This window comes from Anolis carolinensis, chromosome 4, assembly GCF_035594765.1.
Source record: "Anolis carolinensis isolate JA03-04 chromosome 4, rAnoCar3.1.pri, whole genome shotgun sequence".
Lineage (NCBI taxonomy): Eukaryota > Metazoa > Chordata > Lepidosauria > Squamata > Dactyloidae > Anolis > Anolis carolinensis.
The window spans coordinates 245,733,851-245,757,574 of NC_085844.1; the positions used below are offsets into that span (position 1 = coordinate 245,733,851).

At 41.8% G+C, this 23,724-nt stretch overlaps 1 protein-coding gene across 2 annotated transcripts in view; it reads left to right on the plus strand.

The window, feature by feature from the left end:
• Positions 1–6,013: 6,013 nt before the first annotated feature.
• The window catches only part of znf512b (zinc finger protein 512B), a 78,073-nt gene continuing 60,362 nt past the window's right edge, over positions 6,014–23,724 (plus strand). Inside the window, exon 1 of one of the 2 annotated variants that reach the window (XM_062979090.1) lies at positions 6,014–6,154. The gene's annotated coding sequence lies outside the window, so the exon portion shown is untranslated. Of the gene's footprint in view, positions 6,155–6,205; positions 6,454–23,724 lie in introns of those variants that run through there. The other variant, XM_008110224.3, reaches the window with a different exon arrangement.

A 23,724-nucleotide genomic window follows, 5' to 3' on the forward strand; every position in this document is an offset into this window, starting at 1 on the left:
TCTTATTTTTCCTTAGAAACCAGTCTAGAGTAGACTAGACAGCTCCCAAGCCTTTCTATCTACAATGGAGTTCTTTTTACCTGAATAAATACTTTTTGAACTTTTATTGAGACTCTGCAGTCCATTGCAATCCTAAATGGTCAAAGGCTTCTCTTTGCTCACCCCGTGTAAGTAACTGTTGCATTTGAAAGCTTTTGCTTTTGCTACTCTGCTGCATTTTGGTGGAATCTCCCCCAGAGAGGGTTAAATTGAGTCTAACCGCTCAGAGATTACCACAACAAAAACAAATGTCAGCATGCTGGAAAAAGCAAAGACCACCAGCACTGAAGCGATGCTTCTACGCTATCAACTCTGCTGGACAGCCACGTTGTTTGAATCCCCGATCACCATCTCCCAAAGCAGTTACTATACTGCCAACTCAAGAACAGGATACATAATGTTGGTGGACAGGAAAAGAGATTCAAAGATGGGCTCAAAGCCAACCTTAAAAACTGTGGCATAAACGCTGAGAAATGGGAAGTCGTGTCCCTTCAACGCTCTAATTGGAGGTCAGCTGTGACCAGCAGTGCTGTGAAATTTGAAGAGGCACGAATAGAGGGCTTAAGGGAGAAATGTGCCAAGAGGAAGGTGCATCAAGCCAACCCTGATCAGAACCACTTCCATCTGGAAACCGATGTCTTCACTGTGGAAGAACATGTGGGTCAAAAATAGGTCTCCACAGCCACCTACATATCCACCAAGACACTACACTTGGAGGACCATCATCCTAGAGCTATGAGGGATCACCTAAGTAAGGAAGCTTAGTGAAGAATTCTGTGAGATGTCCCACCTCTGATGGGAAAATAAATCAAGGAGAATTTTGGCAAACAGATATGGAAGCAGCCAACAAAACGACTGCACGCTTGTGACCAAACACATGCAAAAAAGTGAGTCTGAAATGCAAATAAATCTACCTACCCAGATGATGGAAGGAAAAAGCAGAGGCTGTGTCAATGTAAAAAGCTTTTTGCTTTTTAAAATGTTTTTCAAAAAATGCTTTTATTAACAGAAGGATGCCTGTCCAAGAAGTCCATAGAGTTGGCTACAAAAAAAAAAAAAAACAGAACCATATGTGATCTCAAGCCACACTTGGCCTACATTTGTATTATTCTAGTTTAAATAAAGTCAGCCACTGATATACACTGATATACTAAGGCTTGTGGGCCAGATGCGGCCCATTTACCTGGCCCTTGTCCTAAACTTTAGACTTATAGTTGACCTGAGTCTGAAACAACTTGAAGGCACACAACAACAATCCCAACTTGTTTACAATCATTGCACTTTATCATTGTCCCTCATCCTTCTTGTTATTAATATTTGTAATGAGACTTTCCCCTGCCTTTTCCCTGATCGCCCCTATTTTGACCTTGAGCCTCACTCAGAGTCCTGCATAAGCTCACCCCTGCACATATTGTACTTATGCCCGGGTTTTTTAAGTATTTGATATGTTTTATGTTGTTTTGGGGAGCCCCCGGTGGCACAGTGCGTTAAAGCGCTGAGCTGCTGAACTTGTGGACCAAAGGTCACAGGTTCGAATCCGGGGAGCAGAATGAGCGCCCACTGTTAGCTCTAGCTTCTGCCAACCTAGCAGTTAGAAAATATGCAAATGTGAGTAGATCAATAGGTACTGCTCTGGCAGGAAGGTAACGGCGTTCCAAGCAGTCATGCTGGCCACATGACCTTGGAGGTGTCTACGGACAACGCCGGCTCTTCGGCTTAGAAACGGAGATGAACACCAACTCCCAGAGTCAGACATGACTGGACTTTACATCAGGGGAAACCTTTATCTTACCTATGTTGTTTTATATTATATTGTTATATTGTTTTTAATTCATGGGTTGTGCTTTAACTTATGTTGATATTGGGCTCATCCCCATGTGAGCTGCCCGAGTCCCTTCATAAATACATAAATAAAGTTATTATTAATACTAATAATAATTTTGGACTATTTCATCATAGTCCGCCCCCCTAAACAGTCTGAGGGACCATGAACCGGCTCTCCATTTAAAAGGTTAGAGGACCCCTGTCCTAAACCCTCCCCCACCCTCCACTACAATCCTAATGCTGGCCACATAACCTTGGAGGTGTCTATGGACAACGCCGACTCTTTGGCTTAGAAATTGAGATGAGTATCAACCCTCAGAGTCGGTCATGACTGGACTTAACGTCAGGGGAAACCTTTACCTTACCTATGTTGTTTTATATTATATTGTTATATTGTTTTTAATTCGTGGATTGTGTTTTAACTTATGTTGATATTGGGCTCGTCCCCATGTGAGCCGCCCTGAGTCCCTTCATAAATACATAACATTATTATTATTATTTGAAACACAACAAGATGAGTCCACAGCAGACACTCTGCTAGCTGTTGAATTGGATCACACATCGAACACTTCCCAAGTGTCTAGGACTGTGTGATGTATCGGTGAATAATGCGTGCAGATCCCAGTAAGGTGGCCTTCTGCAGCTGGCAGGTGGTAATTTTGTCAGCGCCGATTATGTTCAAGTGTGGGCCAAGGTCTTTAGGCCCTGCACCCAGTGTGCCGATCACCACTGGGACCACCTTGACTGGCTTGTGCCAGAGTCTTTAAGTCCTCATATTGTGTCAACTTTTCCAGTTGTTTTTCTTCAAGCTTGCTGTCCCCTGGGATTGCAATATCGACAATCCATACTTTGTCTTTTAACACGATCGTGACATCAGGAGTATTGTGCTCCAAAACCCTGTCTGTCTGAATTCGGAAGTCCCAGAGTAGCTTGACATTATTATTATTATTATTAATTTTGGACTAATTCATCATAGTCTCCCCCCCCCCCCAATAGTCTGAGGGACTGTGAACTGGAGCTCCACTTAAAAAGTTTGGGGACCCCTGCCCTAAACCCTTCTCCCTTTGGCTACAGCCCTGATGCCAGCCACATGACCTTGGAGGTGTCTACAGACAACGCCGGCTCTTCGGCTTAGAAATGGAGATAATCACCAACCCCCAGAGTCGGACACGACTGGACTTAATGTCAGGGGAAACCTTACCCATGTTGCTTTATATTATATTGTTATATTGTTTTTAATTTATGGGTTGTGTTTTAACTTATGTCGATATTGGGCTCATCCCCATGTGAGCCGCCTGAGTCCCTTCATAAATATATAAAGTTATTATTAATAATAATGATAATTTTGGACTATTTCATCATAGTCCGGCCCCCTAAACAGTCTGAGGGACCATGAACCGGCTCTCCACTTAAAAGGTTTGAGGACCCCTGCCCTAAACCTTCCCCTGCTTTGGCTACAGCCCTGATGCAGGCCACATGACCTTGGAGGTGTCTATGGACAATGCCAGCTCTTCGGCTTATAAATGGAGATGAGCACCAACTCCCAGAGTCAGACATGACTGGACTTTATGTCAGGGGAAACCTTTACCTTACCTATGTTGTTTTTATGTTATATTGTTATATTGTTTTTAATTCATGGATTGTGTTTTAACTTATGTCAATATTGGGCTCATCCCCATGTGAGCCGCCCAAGTCCCTTCATAAATACATAAATAAAGTTAATAATAATAATAGTTTTGGACTATTTCATTATAGTCCCCCCCTCCCCAACAGTCTGAGGGACCGTGAACCGGCTCTCCACTTAAAAAATTTGGGGACCCCTTCCCCATTTGGCTACAGCCCTGATGTACAGCCCACATGACCTTGGAGGTGTCTACGGACAACCCCGGCTCTTCGGCTTAGAAATGGAGATGAGCACCAACCCCCAGAGTCGGACACGACTAGTAAAGGTTTTCAAGGGAAAACCTTTACTCTCAATCTCGATTTTATATGGCAGTGTAGCAGGGGCTTCAATTCCAGCTGGAGTTTGTCCCACTGTATCAATGACAATCTGGCAATGTGGCATTACCTGGAGGAATCCTTCTTCAGAGGCTTTTAAGCAGAGGCTGGATGGCCATCTGTCGGGGTGCTTTGAATGTGATTTCCTGCTTCTTGGCAGGGGGTTGGACTGGATGGCCCATGAGGTCTCTTCCAACTCTACTATTCTATGATTCTATGAATCCTCCACCTTGTGTGACTGTGGAGCAGAACAAACAACTCCGCATATGTATGCTTGCCCACAATGTCCTGCCTCATGTACGGAGGAGGAGTTGTTTAAAGCCACGGACAATGCGGTCGCTGTTGCCCGCTTTTGGTCCAAAACTATTAGCTGCTTGTGATTTAATTTTAAATTTATTTATTATGCAATGCTTTTGACACGAAATAAATAAATGACAACTTGCTAAAGAGGACTTGGCTGGCTCTCTGCTGGGAAAGCTTGCCTTGTGTCTTCCATCCTGGCAGAACTGGGGCTGGACTGGATGGCTTCTTGGGGAAGGAGGACTTAATGTCAGGGAGAGGAAAAAAAATTACCTTTAATCTTGATTTTATATGGTAGTGTAGAAGAGGATTCAATTCTAGCTTGTCCCACTGTATCAATGACAACTTTACTAGAGCTTTTAATCTGGCTCTTTACTAGAGCTTTTAATCTATGTTAATTTTATCAATATTTGTATGTATTTTTATCCTTTACAATTTTATCTTGTAAATCGCCTAGAGCAGGGGTCCCCAAACTAAGGCCCGGGGGCCGGATGCGGCCCATCGAAGCCATTTATCTGGCCCCCATGGCACAAGGGCAGAAGGGGGTTGGGCTTGACCCAAGGGGTCTCTTCTTCTCTTACAACCATTATTATTATTATTATTATTATTATTATTATTATTATTATTATTAATATTGAGGCTGGGTGGCCATCTGTCAGGGATGCTTTGCTTGTGCTTTTGGTGCACAGAGGCAGAAGGGGGTTGGACTAAATGGCCCAAGAGGTCTCTTCCAACCCTCTTTATTATTATTATCATTATTATCATTATTAACATTGATCCTGGGTGGCCTTCTGTCAGGGGTGATTTGCTTGTGCTTTCGTGCACAAAGGCAGAGGGGGATTGGAATCAATGGCCCAAGGGGTCTCTTCCAACCCTCATTATTATTATTATTATTATTATTATTATTATTATCATTATTAACATTGATCCTGGGTGGCCTTCTGTCAGGGGTGATTTGCTTGTGCTTTCGTGCACAAAGGCAGAGGGGGATTGGAATCAATGGCCCAAAGGGTCTCTTCCAACCCTCTTTATTATTATTATTATTATTATTATTATTATTATCATTATTAACATTGATCCTGGGTGGCCATCTGTCAGGGGTGATTTGCTTGTGCTTTTGTGCACAAAGGCAGAGGGGGATTGGAATCAATGGCCCAAAGGGTCTCTTCCAACCCTCTTTTTTATTATTATTGTTGTTGTTATTATTAATAATAATTATTATTGCTCAGTGGCCAACTATAGTCTGGCCCTCCAATGGTCTGAAGGATCGTGAACTGGCCCCCTGTTTAAAAAGTTTGGGGACCCCTGGCCTAGAGCATCTTGGATGGAGGGCGATTAATAAGTAATTAAATGATGATGATAATGATGATGAACTTGGGTTGTTGTATGTCTTTCGGGCTGTGTGGCCATGTTCCAGAAGCATTCTCTCCTGACGTTTCGCCCACATCTATGGCAGGCATCCTCAGAGGTTGTGAGGTATGGATAAACTAAGTCAGGAAAGGATGAACAAAGGATGCCCCCAGGCAAGGGACAAAATATTTCCAGTGCCAATTAGGGTGATTAACTGAAACATTAATGCTGGCTCCCAGTGACAAAGAACTCTTGCCACACCTTGGACTCTACACAGATATATATTCTTTCCTTTCCTGACTTAGTTTATCCATACCTCACAACCTCTGAGGATGCCTGCCATAGATGTGGGCGAAACGTCAGGAGAGAATGCTTCTGGAACATGGCCACACAGCCCGAAAGACATACAACAACCCTGTGATTCTGGCCATGAAAGCCTTCGACAACACGATGATGAACTTGCTAAAGAGGAGTTGGCTGGCTCTCTGCTGGGAAAGCTTGGCTTGTGCTTCCCATCCTGGCAGAGCTGGGGCTGGACTGGATGGCCTCTTGGGGAAGGAGAAGAAGAGGAGAAGGGGCTGTAATTAGAAAAGAAGGAGAAGAAGGCCAAGAGTGAGAGTGGCTGCAAGCAAGGCTGTCAAAGGTATAAAAAAAAAGAGGGAGGAAAAGGAAGGAGGAGGAGGAAGGAGGAGGAGGAAGAGAGCGCGCGTGGGGGAGGAAAAGGAAGAGAGAAGGGAAGGGGAGAGAGAGAGGATCTGGAGCAAAGTGTGTGTGTGTGTGTAGGAAGAAAGGGGGGGGGGGTCGTCCGCGCATGAGCCGCTCCGGCTGGGCGTCTTTGGCGGCGGCTGGTGCGCGTTGGCGCTGGTCGGGGGGCCCTGGATCCGAGCAGGAAAGAGAGCGAGAGAAAGAGGGAGGAGGGCCCTGGCTCGCCCACCCGGCCAGGTAAGGCAACCAGCCCCCTCCGCCCGGCCCGGCCTCGCCTTGCCCCCTGCCGCGGCCCTTTCCCAAGCCCGGGCCCGCCGCCTTGGCTCTTCTTTCCCCCCCAAGCCCTTTCCCTCCTCGGTTTGGAAGCCAGGCTTCAAAGCTGCTCTCTTCGTGCATGTGAGCCAAGAGAGCAGAGAGAAGGAAGGAAGGAAGGAAGGAAGGGGACAAGAGGAGAGCCATCGCGTTTCATTTTTCCCTCCCTCCTCCCTCCTTTCCTCCCTTCTTTCTCCTTTTCTTCCCCCCTCCCATCCCTCTTTCTCTTTCCCCTCCTTCTACATAAAAAAGTCGCCATTTTGCTTCATTGCTTTCCCAGGGCTGGGGTGGCTTTCATTATTTATTTTGCATGCCTATCTCTACATACATACATTCAGTGTCGGGTTCTTGCTCTTGTGGGCGCAAAAAGAGGAGGTCGCGAGTCCTTTGGCCTCCCCTCCTCCTCCTCCTTTTCCTATTTTATTATGCTTTCCATAAGAGGGAGGAAAAGATCTCAGGGTGGGTTCTGTAGTAGCAAATGTCTTCTTTGATATTGCTTTCTTTCTTTTTAATATGTATGTCCAATCCTGCACATTGTAGACAAGGTTGCAACAGAGTAACAAGCCTGCAGCTCCCATTTCCGCCTTTATCCCACCCCAGCCTTTCCCCCAATTCAGAGATTCGCATTTGGTGAAAAGTAGCAGTTTTTGCCTCTCTTTGTTGCTTTCTTTCTCCTGTCTTAGCAAAAAAGAAAAAAATCCAAACAAATAGAAATAATAAATACAGATATGAATAAACAGCCATATAACCCACAATATCTTCTTTGAACTGGAATATCTGAGTCCACACTGCCATAAAACCCAGTCCAAAGCAGATCATGTGGGATTTTATTCAGCCTGAATTGCTATGAGTTTTCCAGGCTGTATGGCCATGTTCCAGAAGCATTCTCTCCTGACGTTTCGCCCAAATCTATGGCAGGCATCCTCAAAGGTTGTGAGGTCTGTTGGAAACCAGGCAAGGGGCGTTAATAGATCTGTAGAATAAGTGTGGGAGAAAGAACTCTTCCCTGATGGAAGCAATTAATTACCTTGATTAGCACTGAAAAGCCTTGCAGCTTGGAGGCCTGGCTGATTCCTGCCTGTGGGGATCCCTTGTTGGGAGGTGTTAGCTGGCCCTGGTTGTTAATAACAGCATTCGCACTTGCCTGCAACAGACAATAATTCTTTCTCCCAACCTGGGAGAAATATAAACCTCCCTTGCTTAGTTTTCAACAGACCTCACAACCTCTGAAGAGCCCCAGTGGCGAAGTGCTTTAAAGCGCTGAAATGCTGAATTTGCAGACCGAAAAGTCCCAGGTTCAAACCCCGGGAGCGGCCACCGTTAGCTCCTGCCAACCTAGCAGTTCGAAAACATGCCAATGTGAGTAGATCAATAGGTACCGCTCCGGCAGGAAGGTAACGGCGCTCCATGCAGTCATGCCGGCCACATGACCTGGGAGGTGTCTACGGACAACGCCAGCTCTTTGGCTTAGAAATGGAGATGAGCACCAACTCCCAGAGTCAGACATGACTGGACTTTACATCAGGGGAAACCTTTACCTTACCACAACCTCTGAGGATGCTTGCCATAGATGTGGGCGAAACGTCAGGAGAGAATGCTTCTGGAACATGGCCATACAGCCCAGAAAACTCACAGCAACCCAGGGCCCTTCCACACAGCCCTATATCCCAGAATATCAAGGCAGAAAAATCCCACATTATCTGATTTGAACTGGAATATATGCATTCTGGACTCAGATAACCCAGTTGAAAGCAGATATTGTGGGATTTTCTGCCTTGATATTCTAGGATATAGGTGTGTGGAAGTGCCTCCAATGATTCCAGCCATCAAAGCCTTTGACAACACATATTATTCACCATTCTTGCTTTGGTTGTTACTTTTTTCATGGGTGGAAGTGAACAATTAAATATGGTGCCTCTAAAAATGCAAACCACGCTTTAAGGAAGGCAAGCAAAGAAGAGGGAAGAATGGGAAAAGGGAAGCAGGAAGCATTTGGGCTTTGGAGGGTTACGATTGGTTTGCATCTCTTTGAAGCAGATTTAATCCTGCCAAGTCGGAGCAAACCCAAATGCCTGCAAAGTCAAGGCCTGGCCCCTCGAAGCAACAAGTGGTGGACCCCACATTCCACTACTCAAGGCATGCTCAGAAACTGGATTATTGGGGGAGGGAGTGAGAGGGAAGGGGCAATGGAAATGCTGTCGAGTGCTGCTGCACGACCACAGAAAGGGCGAAGTTGGTGCTTGAGCTAAGCAAGTCATTTGTCGGTCAAGTGGAAGATTTTGGGGGTTATCCAAAGGCTGGAGAGGTTGGGATACAAGGGGGCAAATCAGGTCAAGGTTGGAAATTGTGTCAAGACAAAGTCAAGAGACTGATGGCCTGCCGAAAGGGAACAAAGGAGGAAAAGTTGGGGACACGTGTGATCAGGGATAGAGGGAAGAATGGATGACTTAGGACAGACTTTCCCTCAGATAACCCAGTTCAAGGCACATATTGTGGATTATTCTGCTGTGATATTCTGGCTGTGTATTAAGGCCTTCAAATAACCCAGTTCAAGACACATTGTGGATTATTCTGCCGTGATATTCTGGGTTATATGGCTGTGTATTAAGGCCTTCAAATAACCCAATTCAAGGCACATATTGTGGATTATTCTGCTGTGATATTCTGGGTTATATGGCTGTGTATTAAGGCCTTCAAATAACCCAATTCAAGGCACATATTGTGGATTATTCTGCTGTGATATTCTGGGTTATATGGCAGTGTGGAAGGGACCTCAGATAACCCAGTTCAAGGCACATATTGTGGGTTATTCTGTTGTGATATTCTGGGTTATATGGCTGTGTATTACGCCATCAGATAACCCAATTCAAGGCACATCTTGTGGATTATTCTGCTGTGATATTCTGGGTTATATGGTTGTGTATTAAGGCCTTCAAATAACCCAATTCAATGCACATATTGTGGATTATTCTGCTGTGATATTCTGGTTATATGGCTGTGTATTAGGGCCCTCAGATAACCCAATTCAAGGCACATATTGTGGATTATTCTGCTGTGATATTCTGGGTTATATGGCTGTGTATTAAGGCCCTCAAATAACCCAATTCAAGGCACATATTGTGGGTTATTCTGCTGTGGTATTCTGGGTTATATGGCTGTGTATTAGGGCCCTCAGATAATCCAGTTCAAAACAGATATAGTGGATTATTCTGCTGTGATATTCTGGGTTATATGGCTGTGTATTAGGGCCCTCAGATAACCCAGTTGAAGGCACATATTGTGGATTATTCTGCTGTGATATTCTGGGTTATATGGCTGTGTATTAGAGCCCTCAAATAACCCAATTCAAGGCACATATTGTGGGTTATTCTGCTGTGATATTCTGGGTTATATGGCTGTGTATTAAGACCCTCAAATAACCCAATTCAAGGCAGATATTGTTGGATTATTCTACCACGATATTCTGGGTTATATGGTTGTGTGGAAGGGCCCTCAGTTGCTCAAGAAAGGAGGTGTTGCAACCAGGACTTTTAGGATCATGACCTTGACACCCTTTCATGGGCAGGGATAATGAGGACATCTTGCACTGACCACTTAAGTCAGATTTAAGCCAGTATTGAAGGAAGTGGTCTCGCTGTGTATAGGAAATCCTGGAACTGGTTTGAGGCCGGGATATTAATTACACAACCACAGAGCACTGATGCGCAGGAAGAGCTTTCTTTCACATGCTTTTGTAGGTATTTGTTGTCTAGTCACCACAGTTTGGAGCTCATTGCAAACTGCGTTAAATTGTCAGTATAGGTATATTGATTTTCTTAGTCACTATGAGTTATCCTCATTGCAATCCAAAGTACAGGTGTAGTATCCTTTGTGCTTGGGTCCAGAAATCTTTTACATTTTGTAATATTTGCATATACAATAGAGTCTCACTTATCCAACATTCATTTATCCAACATTCTGGATTATCCAACGTAGTCTGTATTTTAGTAGTCAATGTTTTTGTAGTCAATGTTTTCCATACATTGTGATATTTTGGTGCTAAATTCGTAAATACAGTAATTACTACATAGCATTACTGAGTATTGAACTATCTTTTCTGTCAAATTTGTTGTATAACATGATGTTTTGGTGCTTAATTTGTAAAATCATAACCTAATAGGCTTTTCCTTAATCCCTTCTTATTATCCAACATATTCGCTTATCCAACATTCTACTGGCCCGTTTATGTTGGATAAGTGAGACTCTACTGTACATAATAGGATATTATGGAGATAGGACCCAAGTCTAAACATGATTTTTCCTATACGCCTTATAGGCATAGCATAAAGGTGATTTTATATGCAATATTTTAAATGTTTTTGAACATGAAACAAAGTTTGTGCACATAGAACTATCACAAGACAAAGGTGTCAGTATCTCAGTGGTTAATTTGGGAGTATTTTGAAATTCCAGATAAGGAATGCTCAAGTTCTATATCAGGGTGAGCTTGGTCTTGAGCGGAGACAACCCATTAGCTTCAGTTGGAGATGAGAATGGCTAGAAATGGGATTTTATACATCAATCAATCCCATTACCTGCAGTTTCTGACTCTCTTTGGGGTCAAGATGGGGGCCTTCATCTTTAAATGTATCTGTCCATCCTTGTGCTCAAGCAGCCAGATTGAAGCATTGCCAGAATGTGTACATAAGGGATATTGATGCTGAAATATCTGGATATTCTTCCCAGGGTTTGCTTGCAGTTCTGCAAAGAAGCAGAGCAAAAGGTCTTGGGCCTATTCCTGAATGACTTGAGATTGTTTCTATCATTCTAGATGTGAAATTCTCTGTAATTGGGACTGGTTTCCCACAGGTACTGTATTGAGCCCCACTTTAATTTCTATTACTCCATTCTGGGATTTTGTAGTTTCAAGAAATACAGGGTATTAAAGCGCTGAGCTGCTGAACTTGCTGTCCGAAAGGTCGCAGGTTCAAATCCAGGGAGCGGAGTAAGCGCCTGCTGTTAGCTCCAGCTTCTGCCAACCTAGCAGTTCAAAACATGCCAATGTGAGTAGATCAATAGGTACCGCTCTGGCGGGAAGGTAACGGCGTTCCATGCAGTGATGCCGGCCACATGACCTTGGAGGTGTCTATGGACAACGCCGGCTCTTCGGCTTAGAAATGGAGATGAGCACCAACCCCCAGAGTCAGACACAACTGGACTTAATGTCAGGGAAAAACCTTTACCTTTACCTAACACTACTTTAACTGCCATGATTCAATGCTGTGGAATTATTGGAGCTGTAGTTTTACAGGGTCTTTAACCTTCTTTGTCAGAAGGCGCTTGTGTCTCATCAAACTACACATCCCTGGAGCCATAGTGGTTAAAGTGGTATCAAAACATTGACCCTGTGGAGGAGATGCACCCAAGTGGGCCCTCTGTATTTGCTGAAGTTTGTTTTTCCAAAATGTTCTGCAAATTTCAAATCGGATGAATATTCAAGTTCCATTATATGCAGTGAGGTAGTACAATGGTGTAACATGTATTAAATGACCAGAACAAGGTTTGTTTTTGGACTTTTCTTTTTGGCATATTTCCAAGCTATGAATGGTTGAATCCATTGATGAAGAATCCATGAATGAGGAAACCTGACTTGATGTGGAATACTCTGCTGGAGAGCTCTAGTAGGATTTTGTAGAATGGAGCCATGGCAAGGCATTTAAAATGGAATTTAAGTGCTGTAATGAAATACAAGTACTTGTATATTTGACTTATCAAAGCTGCTGTATTGCAGGGCATTGCTTCTATAGCAATTTGGTACCAACACCAAAATAGCATGGAAAGAATAGGGACAAGTTCTTAAAAGTACAAGAGAAGCATTGTTCAACATTTTTATTCAAGTTCAGACATTTTATCCAGAACTAATAGTATGCATATGTGATACGGAACAGTGGGGTCGGGTATATCTTGCATCTGTAAGCAAAATGATTTTGAACTTTTAGGGACTATTTGAAAACTTCTTCCAAATCATGTCCACAGCCTCCACGTTTATTATGATTTCCATGTTGTTAGCCAGATTTACAGATCTATGGGGCCCCTTCTACACTGCCATATAATCCAGATTATCAAAACAGATAATCCACATTATCTGCTTTGAACTGGATTATGTGAGTCTACACTGCCATATAATCCAGTTCAAAGCAGATAATCTGGATGTTATATGGCAGTGTAGAAGGGGCCAGGGGTAGCTGGTAGGACAGGATTATCTACTCTCCCCTTTTCTCTCTATTTTGCCTTTCATGCATGTTCGGTTAGGGATTCTGGGCACACTGCTGTTTACCTTGCCTGTTGTAGCAAGCACACAGCTAGGATCAGATAGATTAGAATCCTACTTTTTGTTAACTGAACTGTTTCTGCGTGTGCATCTACACCATAGAATTAATGCAGTTTGACATCACTTCCAACTGCTATGTCTGTATGTGATGGAATCCTGGGAGTTGTGCCTTGGTGAGTCACCCACACTCTTTGGTGGAGAAGATTAAAGACCTTGTAGAACTATAATGCTATGATTTCATGACTCCATAGCATTGAGAACATGACAGTTAAAGTGGTGCCAAATTGGATTAATTTTTGTGTAGATGCAGCTGAGGTATACATGTAGTATACATGTGTGTCTAAGGTAAACCCTTTGCCGTGGTTAGCTTCCAGTATTCCATGAGATCAGTATGGCATCTGTGGGAGAGAATGCAACCATCCATTGACTGAATTGTACTTGGTGGTTGGTTGATATTATTACTGCTGTATTAACTCTTGTTTTATTGTCTTACTGTGTTTTATTTTTATTTTTGTGTATTGTTCAATGTATTTATGCTGTTCAATGTGTTGTCGAAGGCTTTTATTTATGCTGTTGTTTTTGTAAATTGTGCTAGTCGGGCCTTGCCCCATGTGAGCCGCCCTGAGTCCCCGTGGGGAGATGGTGGCGGGGTATAAATAAAGTTTTTATTATTATTATTATTATTATTATTATTATTATTATTATTATTATTATTATTTACAGTTTTATGGGCCATTGGGAGACCATCCACATTGCAGAATTATAGCGCTTTGACAACACTTTAACTGCCAGAGCTCCCGACTGTGAAATCCTGGGATTTGTAGCTTGTAGCTCTGTGACAGAGAAGGATAAATATCTCATAAAACGGCAATTCCTTAACATTGAACCATGGCAGTTAATGTTGTGTCAAACTGCTCTAATTCTTCAGTATGGATGCAGCCTGGAATGGTCGCTAGTTCATTATGTCTGGCTTGGAGATGTGAAATAGGAATTGGAGATTGTAGTGCATTGCTTTCGGACAGAATTTGTATTCCATCAATGTTTGTTATACAAGGTTTCAGTGCTAGTGGAACCTTGCAGTTGAATAGTGAAAATTCACTGGTGCTCTCTCCATGTGCAAGGTCCCTTATGGAAGGAATTGGGAAATTTTTGTATGGTCCGAAGCTCAGTTTAAAGTTGTGGAGTTGTGGTTGCTCATGTATGCACATGACATGCAAAAGTTTTGCATTGCACAATGCATCATTCCGTAGGCTGAGATTTTCACTACATATCTCTGCTGTAGAGAACTTGGAGAAAGTGGTTGGGGCTTCTTTTTGGACTCCCAACTCTGCAAATCCTCAATTGTACTTGCTTGTTGGGGAATCTGGGTGCTGCAGTGCAAGACAATATGGATAAACTGGATCATGTCCGGAGAATAGCAACAAAGATGGTGAGGAGCTTGAAGAATAGAGAGCTGGGAGATGATATCTTTAAGTAACTGACGGAATGCCATTTAGAAGATGTTTTTCTGCTGCTCCAATGACTAGGACACAATGGAACTTCAAGAAGAGATTCAGCCATCTACACTGACCACTTAAGTCACTTTCAAACCAGTGTCAAAGAAAGAGGTGTAGATGATTACATAGGAAATCCTAGAACCAGTTTGGATGGTTGCTACACAAACAATAAAGCACCAATGTGCATTAAGGGCTTTCTTTTGTATGCTTTTGTGGGAGTGTGTTAGCTGGCTAGTTTCACACTGCATTAAATGAGCAGTCTAAATGAGACAATTAGGAGCTGTGTGAAAGTGGAATACACTACTTCGGTGTCTGATAGAATCTCCTCTGAAGATTTTTAAACAGAAGTCGGATGGCCATCTGTCAGGAGTGCTTTGATTGTGTATTCCTGCAGGGCAGATGACTGAATAGATAGCCTTTGCATTCCCCTCCAGCACTACAAATGGCTAGAGTGGAGTGGGGAGAAAAAAAATCTAATAGTTTCTTAAAAGTGAAGTAATTTATTTTTTAGCATGAGTTTAGCATGGCAATCAATCTACTTCTTTAGGTGCCTTGACAAGGTGGTATTAAAGACTCATGTTGTGGAGCACCAATTATAGAGTTGTGAGAATGGGACAGAATGTAAAAGGCCAAGAACAATGCAAATCTTGAGCCTTGCTCTAAATTTTCAAAGGGCTGTGAGAACAGATATGGGTCTTTCAGGTCTTTATAGTCATCATCAGTTAAAATTGGCATGTAGAAGCAATAAGCCTGCTTACTACTAAGATTTCAACAATTCTTGGTGTCAGACTTCGAAACCGTAACATTTCCAAGACCTATGTTCCAAAAGTGTACATCATCCTCTTTCAAAGTTGTCCAAGGGCTTATCTACTATGCACAGTATATACCGGGATGGATGAGTCCACATGATGCACGAGCCCCTTTTTGCTCTCAGTGGAGAACAAGGCTGCTTAATGCAGTTATACCCTACATTAGCGAAAGCCAGGTAATATTATAGAGCTTCCCCAAATCTTTAGAGTAGCCCTGTACTTTGAGGGCAGGTTTTTTTTTTTCGTATCAGGAGCGACTTGAGAAACTGCAAGTCGCTTCTGGAGTGAGAGAATTGGCTGTCTGCAAGGACGTTGCCCAGGGGATGCCCGGATGTTTTTCATGTTTTTACCATCCTTGTGGGAGACTTCTCTCATGGAGCTGGAGCTGATAGAGGGAGCTCATCCACACTCAGCCTGGGTGGGATTCGAACCTGGCAGCCTTCAGGTCAGCAACCAAACCTTCAAGACACAAGGCTTTAACCCACTATGCCACTGGAGGCTCCTTTGGGGGCAGTGGAAAGAGTAGAGTAGTGCCGAAATTCTGTTTTATCTGTTTCTTTTGTGGCTTCCTACCATTCTGTCCATTCAGATGGCATGGAAGAGAACAACCCCAAGAACGAAAGAAGCAGTGAAACTAAAGGAAAAGGGGAACAGTAGCCATTTGGTTGGCTGATTTTCGGAGTTTGGCTGTAGGTCCTGGCTGGCAGAGCCTACAGCCAAGCGCCAGGCGCTCAATGGTTCGTAGGCCCGAAAAATCTTAGTTTTTTTCAGACCTTGGATAGAAAAGCCCATTTGTAGCAGCGGATGGACACGGGACCATACAAATGGTACAAATAGAAATGGACAGGGATTCCATACAAATGCACAAGACTAGTAAAAAGTTGGATCGATTCTGAATCGTTGAGCCATGGTAGTTCACATGGCCATCCTGCTTTCTTTGGGGACAGGGGGATGGCACCTCATTTGGCAATTCTATTTAAGTTGTCCCAGTGGCCAGTAAATTACAACTCCCATGTACATGACCCCTAAAAAACTATGATGTACAAAAATGTTCCAAAGAACTGTTGGAAATGTCATGACCAAGATGGAAGCTTTTTCCATATGTGGTGGACATGTAGCAAGGCCACGAGTTACTGGGTTAAGATTAATGAAGAAATTCAAAATATTTTTCAAAGGAAATTCCCTAAAAAACCAAAATACTATTTGTTAGGTTTAACAGATAAGGACATTATAATGTCACAAAACGAGGACATTTTATTCACTTATATGACGTCAGCAGCCAGGTTCACCTACGCAAAGTATTGGAAACTAGAAGAAATGCCAGACCCAGATCAATGGAGAATTAAATTGATGGACATCAAGGACATGGACAAATTGACTTTTTTGATTAAAAAGAACTCAGGTAACCCTATAAAACAAACAACCTGGGATCAGGTAGAAAAAGTATTTTAGAAGAATATGAAACAAATAATTACTGGGAGAGGTACAGTAATATAACAATATTCTGCAGCATTAGAAAAGAACCAAACCGCAAAGGACTGGAAGGAAGTCAAGACCAATTTTTTATTTTCTTTTTCTTTTTATTTTATTTTTATTTGTTTTCCCCTTTTGGTCACCATTATCTTCCTTATTTTTCTTTTTCACTATTTTTTATTGTTTTTTTTTTCATATAGTTTTTCTCCCCTCTTTTTTATAGTTCTCTCTCCTCCCTTCTTCACTATCTATCCTTTTTTCTTTTTTTCCCTTCACTTTCTATTCAATAATTGTTCTCACTCTTTCGATGTATTTTATTTTTATATATGTTAATAAACAATTTTTTTTAAAAAAAATTACAACTCCCATGATTCAGTAGCATTGAGCCATGGTAGTTAAAATGGTGTCGAACTGCATCAGTTCTGTAGTATAAATGCAGTTTGAAAGCCTGTTTTCCTTCATGCTCAGTTGCTAGATTTCCTAGAAGGACCTATGGGGAAACATGATGTTGGATTTGATGGGGCCCAATGTGGGATGATGTTATTAAAGTCTATTATTTCCTTGTAAAACTCCTGATCATGAGAAGGAAACCTCTTCTTCTCTCCTTGTAAATTTTAATTCCCTGTGTTGTTTGACAGCTTTATATAAATAAGTCGTAATGACTGTGGGATGGTGAAGATAGCCAAGGAGTGTCTTGTTAAGCTGGGAAAACTTCACCTTTTGGAGGGGGGACTACAACTCCCAGAATAATCCAGTGAAGAAACTTTGGGAGAAAAGGCAAAAGACACATACATGATTCCATAGCATTGAGTCATGGCAGTTAAAGTGGTATCAACCTGCATTCATTCTACAGTCTGGATGCACTCACAGTGAGCAAGTGGCCAAGTGAGATAATTGAATTCTTGAGTTCAGTCCTTAGTTTTCTAATGTGAAATTGTTTGGAGGGTAAGAATAGAGACTTTTGGAGTGGCCAGTACTATACAGTCCTTTTTCAGGAGGGGTTGATCAATGGGATTTGGTGTCATTTTAAAAAGGATCATTATTCTGCATTCACATTTGTATTTATGCATGCTGGCAGCACAGTGCCAGCGAAGTTTGTTAATCCTCTGGGGATGAAAGCCATCTCCAAATCAGCAAATGCACAAACAAATTTGCTGTTGCCTTGATGGAGGGGAATTATTTCCATTTGAAAGCTTACCCATTTTGAAATGGCACATAAGAACGCTGTTCCTCGTAGAATACATAAAATGACCCCCCTTCTTTCTCTACATAATGTGAAACATGCAATGCCTATAGAAGTGAGGAGGAAAAAATGGGGAGGTTTTTTGTTTGTTTATTCCATCCTTTGAATAGTACGTGTATTTGCCATTTATAAAGTGCAGCCCTCAACCTGAACTACCAGTTCTTTTTATGGGAACGGATGCTTGTATGTGTCCTTGGCTCTATGGAGAACTAAGGGATAGAAAGTTTTATGTTGCTTTACAAACATTATTGCTGTCTTCAAAGAGGTAGCCAACCATGTCAATCTCTTGTGTGTTTTGTTCTGTTTTGTTTTGTCATCTTTTCATAAACTGGCAAAACCCACACGATTCTTTGTCGTTTCTTTTTCTTGTTGTGTACCTCCAAGGTGTTTCTGACCCATGGCAATCCCATCACAGGGAGATTTGGGCAAAATTTGTTCAGATCTGGTTCAATAAAAAAATTAAAAAATCATTTTGTAATGCCAGTCTTTTTAGTAGTTTTGTTATTAATTGACTAGAAGGAGTGCTAATACCCTTAGGGTTTATGGAACATTTTTAAAAAATGAATTAAATGTCTATTTCTTAATGTTTGGAAGGGCAGCTATAAAGGAACTTAACAAGAACCAGAAGACATATTACTAAAGTTAGAATGGCCGGTGCCACTATAAATCCCTGTTTCTGTGTTTCATTGTGAAAGTAGATAGGAAGAAAATAAACTCACCTGTAATGTGATGCAAGGAAAGTCCTGAGGATATATCATAGACTGCCGAAAAGAACAAATCAAGACACCTAAATACCCCAAAGGTAACAAATCCCACCTTGGACACTAAGCAGGGCCAACCCTGGTTAGTACTTTGATGGGAGACTGCCAACAAATACTAAAGTTAAGATGATATCATGCTATCTTACTCCTCATTTCTATGCCAGGCTTAGCACAGCAGACCATACCTCAAAACCTCTGAGGATGCCTGCCATAGATGTGGGCGAAACGTCAGGAGAGAATACTTCTGGAACATGGCTATACAGCTCGAAAAACACACAACAACCCTCAAAGCCCACACACGGAGCCCAAGATATAGCAGTTTCAATGACATGCAAAGTTGTAGCTGTCAAAATGTAGGAGTTGGCAAGTGTTAGCTGGTACCTGTCATAGTCATTTGTTTGGTTATAGGTTGTAATTAGAGGCAATTCATATCTCTAGACCTGCTTTGTTTCCTTTAGAAAAACTGCATGAAGTTAGGACGTGCCTAAGTGTGAATAGTGTGAAAGCATCCTGGAGAATATGGAATTGAAAGAAAAAGTGCTGGATGTTATTGATGCTATTATCATAGAATGGGAGAGTTGAAGGTACCCCAAGGTCCATCTAGTCCAGGCATGGGCAAACTTGGGCCCTCCAGGTGTTTTGGACTTCAACTCCCACAATTCCCACTCCCGGCTGTTAGGAATTGTGGGAGTTGAAGTCCAAAACACGTGGAGAGTCCAAGTTTGCCCATGCCTGACCTAGTCCATCCCCTTGCAAATGCACCCTTGAGGCATAGCCATCTCACCTTTGTTTAAAAGCTCCAACCAAGGAGAGTCTCTAGAACATGCCTGCACAACATGCTTTGTATTGTGTCTTCGTCCATGGCAGAATGGGGTTGGACTGGATGGCCTTTGGGGTCTCCTCCCACTCTATGATTCCACCATTTGATAATTGTGCACCCTGTAACAAAAAAGAATTGAACCATAAAAGGACTTAGTTTACCATCCTTTGTGTTAATACTGAAGTGTGATTGCATGATCCTTAGCCTGCATAATCCAGTGCTGAGTATGCCTCCCTAATTTTTTTTAAAAGGTTCTTATTTATGAGCATTTGCATCTGAATATTGCTGGGGGTGGATGTCTTAGTGTATGTGTCACTGGAAGCAACACGGTGTGGGTAGAGAATAATAATATTTTTTGGTACGTGTTCTCATATAGCTCCGATTACTCTCAGAATTCCTAATGAGGAAAAGAGCTCATTTTGTGCAAATCTTCTATGTAGGTTTGGAAGAGCGGGGCTTATAGGTATCAAAGCAGGGGATCAGTAAAGTTGCAAGTATTTCCATTTAGAAACCAACACGAACCTGACGTGTTTGTACACTTTACTAACAATGGAAAAGGGATTGCCAGGATCCACCATTTTAATCCATTTTAATGCAACGTCAGTTACAGCCCCATAATTTAAGCAAAAGAAAAAGATTACGCAGTGAACTGATAATCTTTAGGAAGCAAGAATGGGGGGGGGGGACTAACCATTGCAATCGCAAAGTAATATTTTAAAAAGCAAAACCTATTCTTTTAGAAAGAAGAAATTGCTTGAAATTTTTAGACCTAATAAGAGAACATATTGTTATAGCGAGTGAACACATAGGTACAGTAAATATACATAGTTCAATAGTGAGTCAACACATAGGCTCTAGTCAAGAATGATTAAAACCAATACAATTTAATAACATACAACAATGTATAAGTATTATATACCATGTGCATGAGCGTGGGCACATGCATACATGTTCATGCACACATTATTTTAAGAACTAATATATGTAGGGACCACCAAATGCAGCAATGCCGGGGCCGGGCTGTGGCGCAGCTGGCTAGTAACCAGCTGCTATAAATCACTACTGACCGAGAGGTCATGAGTTCGAAGCCCGGGTCGGGTTAAGCCTCCGACCATAAAAAAAAAAATAGCCCCAGCTTGCTGTTGACCTAGCAGCCCCGAAAGACAGTTGCATCTGTCAAGTAGGGAAAATTTAGGGACGCTTTATGCGGGAGGCTAATTTAACTAATCTACAACACCATAAAACTGCTCATGAGGAAAAGAAGAGGAAGAACAGCCACCAATGGACGGTGAAGCAACAGCTCCCCCTGTGGCCGGAAATCGTGAAGCTGGAAAGATGTTAAAAAATGCCTCTGTGTCTGTCTAAAACTGAATGTTGTTTGTCTATTGGCATTGAATGTTTGCCATATATGTGTTCATTGTAATCCGCCCTGAGTCCCCTTCGGGGTGAGAAGGGCGGAATATAAATACTGCAAATAAATAAATAAACAAACAATGCCCAAACATGAATCAATGAACATGAAAGGCACTGCAGACTAACTCAACCAAAAAAAGCCAGCCATAGCAGAGCACTTGATGAACCAACCTGGACGCAACATATTATTGGAGAACACAGAAATGCTGGGCCACTCTGACAGCCACCATGTCACATTATACAGAGAAACAATAGAAATCCACAAGCATTTGGACAATTTCCACAGAAAAGCGGAAACCATGAAAATGAACAAAATCTGGCCACCGGTATTTAAAAAAACTCTAAAATCAGGACAGCAAAAAAAGAACAACATTCAGAAAATGGGAATTCCAGATAAGCCCGGGGCTGTGGCGCAGACGGGAGAGCAATGAGTCACTGACCAGGAGGTCATAAGTTCGAGGCCCGCTCGGAGCTATGTTTGTTTGTCTTTGTCCTGTGTTAAAAAGGCATTGAATGTTTGCCTAATATGTGTAATGTGATCCGCCCTGAGTCCCCTTCGGGGTGAGAAGGGCGGAATATAAATGATGTAAATAAATAATAAATAAATAAGAAACAATCAGGGCCAGCTAACACCTCCCAACAGAGGATCCCCGGGCAGGAATCAGCCAGGCTTTGAAGCTGCAAGGCCATTCACTGCTAATCAAGATGGCCAGTTGCAACATTCACACTTGCCTCTGGCAGACAAAAGCTCTTTCTCCCACCGTGGACCTTATTCCACAGATATATAGGCCTCACTTGCCTAGTTTACAACAGACCTCACAACCTCTGAGGATGCCTACCATAGATGTAGGTGAAACATCAGGAAATAATGCTTCTGGAACATGGTCATACAGCCCAGAAAACGCACAGCAATGGTCAAGACTCTATGAACTATTCATTGAAAAGCTATAGTAAAAACTTTTCCCATCTTTTTATGATAGAACCAATTGGGAAATGTCATTTATAACTCACAGCAACCCAGTCTGTAGAATTAAAACCAAGAATCAGAGTGCAAATCCCAACTCGGCCTTTGCAATTCATTGGGCAACTTTGGGCAAGTCACATTCACTCAGCCTGAAAGAAAGGCAAGGAAAAACCTCTTCTGAAAATATTCTGCCTGGAAAACTCTGTGATAGGATTTCGTTGTGGTTGCCGCAAGTCAGAACTGACTTGAAGGCTCTCAACAACCACTTAAGAGCATTTAGAAATCCATTAAAACAAAACAAGAAAACAGCAGACAAATAACAGCCAAGTACAATACATCTCTAAAAGCGTGACGGAATATTCATTTATTTGATTAGATTCCTATCTCTTTCTTTTCTACCGAAAGATGCAAGGCAGCCCACAATATTGAAAAAATAGTGTCTATTAGAAAAATATTTAGCATTTGAAAAAACAGTTCAATTATAGTTCAGTTAAAACAGATTAATGCAAGATAAAAACACATAACACAATAAAAAAGATAAAAACACAACCCTTTCCTCCTTCCACTGTCCCCCTTTGTCTTTCCTTATTTTAGTTGCTGGAGAATGTATCTACACTGTATAATTAATGTAGTTTGACACTACTTTAACCATGGCTTAATGCTATGGAACCCTGGAAATTTGGTGAGGTACCAACAGTCTTTGGCAGAAAAGGATCAAGATCCTATAAAACTACCCCAAGTCTATAGTATTGAGCTGTGGCAGTTAAAGTGGTGTCGAACTGCATTAATTCTATAATATAGAAGCATCCCGAATCAATGTAGTCGAACTGCATTATATGTGTCTATACCAGGCATGGACAAACTGGTCTATACCGACCATATAATGCAATTACAAGTTGCATAGATGGGACCTCTATTGACTGAAACTCAAACAACTGGCAAAACATTCAATTAAATTCCATCTAGCACCCACAAAACCATTTTTATGATATAGTAAAAAAGTGTTACATCAAATTTGCCTTTATTTGATTTTAATTACTAATTTCAATATTAATATGAAGTCAATGCAGAGTTTAGGGTATGATAAAGTATTGATTAGGCCTATTTTTAGACCAGAAATTCCCATTTGTCCAGGATTGGAAGAAATCCTCATGTGTGCCAGTTAAATGAGAGTCTACTGTATTCATTTTCAAAGTGATGCATGCATAATTTTGTAAAAAAACCAACAACTTAGAATCTTGTGTTGTTGTTTAGTATTTGGATAGCTATGCTGATCTATTCATTTCATGCAATAAAAGACAAGGAAATGGCAGAAGGAGATTAGAGAAAAAGATGGAAAGGGAGATCAGAAGAAATTTCTTGACCATGTAGGAACATGTTGAGCCAACATTTCATGGAGAAGCAACAGCAGCTATTGACATTTATAAAACGAGGAAATAGCATTTGTTTGCATTTAACATTCCATACTTTAAAGTAATGGGGAAGTATCTCTATATTAGTTTTCACCGCGTTTCAATTGGTCTCTTTCTCAAACCACGTCTAGGCTGTAGCACTTCTCATTTTGTGACTGTAGGTTGTACCATTTCAAACTGATGTATTTAGCAACTTTGACCCTTGATTTTTAGGGAAAGATATGGTTTTGAAGATAATTAATTTTCCTTCATTGCTGTACATTGCTTTAATTCAGTGGTTCCCAACATTTTTTGACCACAAACCACCAAGAACCACTTTGACCAGGGACCACTCTCCAACATTAGTACCAAAAGGGTTTTGAATCAGTTTTTGGTGAACTTTAGATTCGGTTTGGTTATTTGGGATGCTGATTCAGAAAACTGCATTGTGTAGACCACATCAATTCTAGTTTCTGATACAGAACATGTTGCGCCTCAAGCGGAATTCAGTCTAGT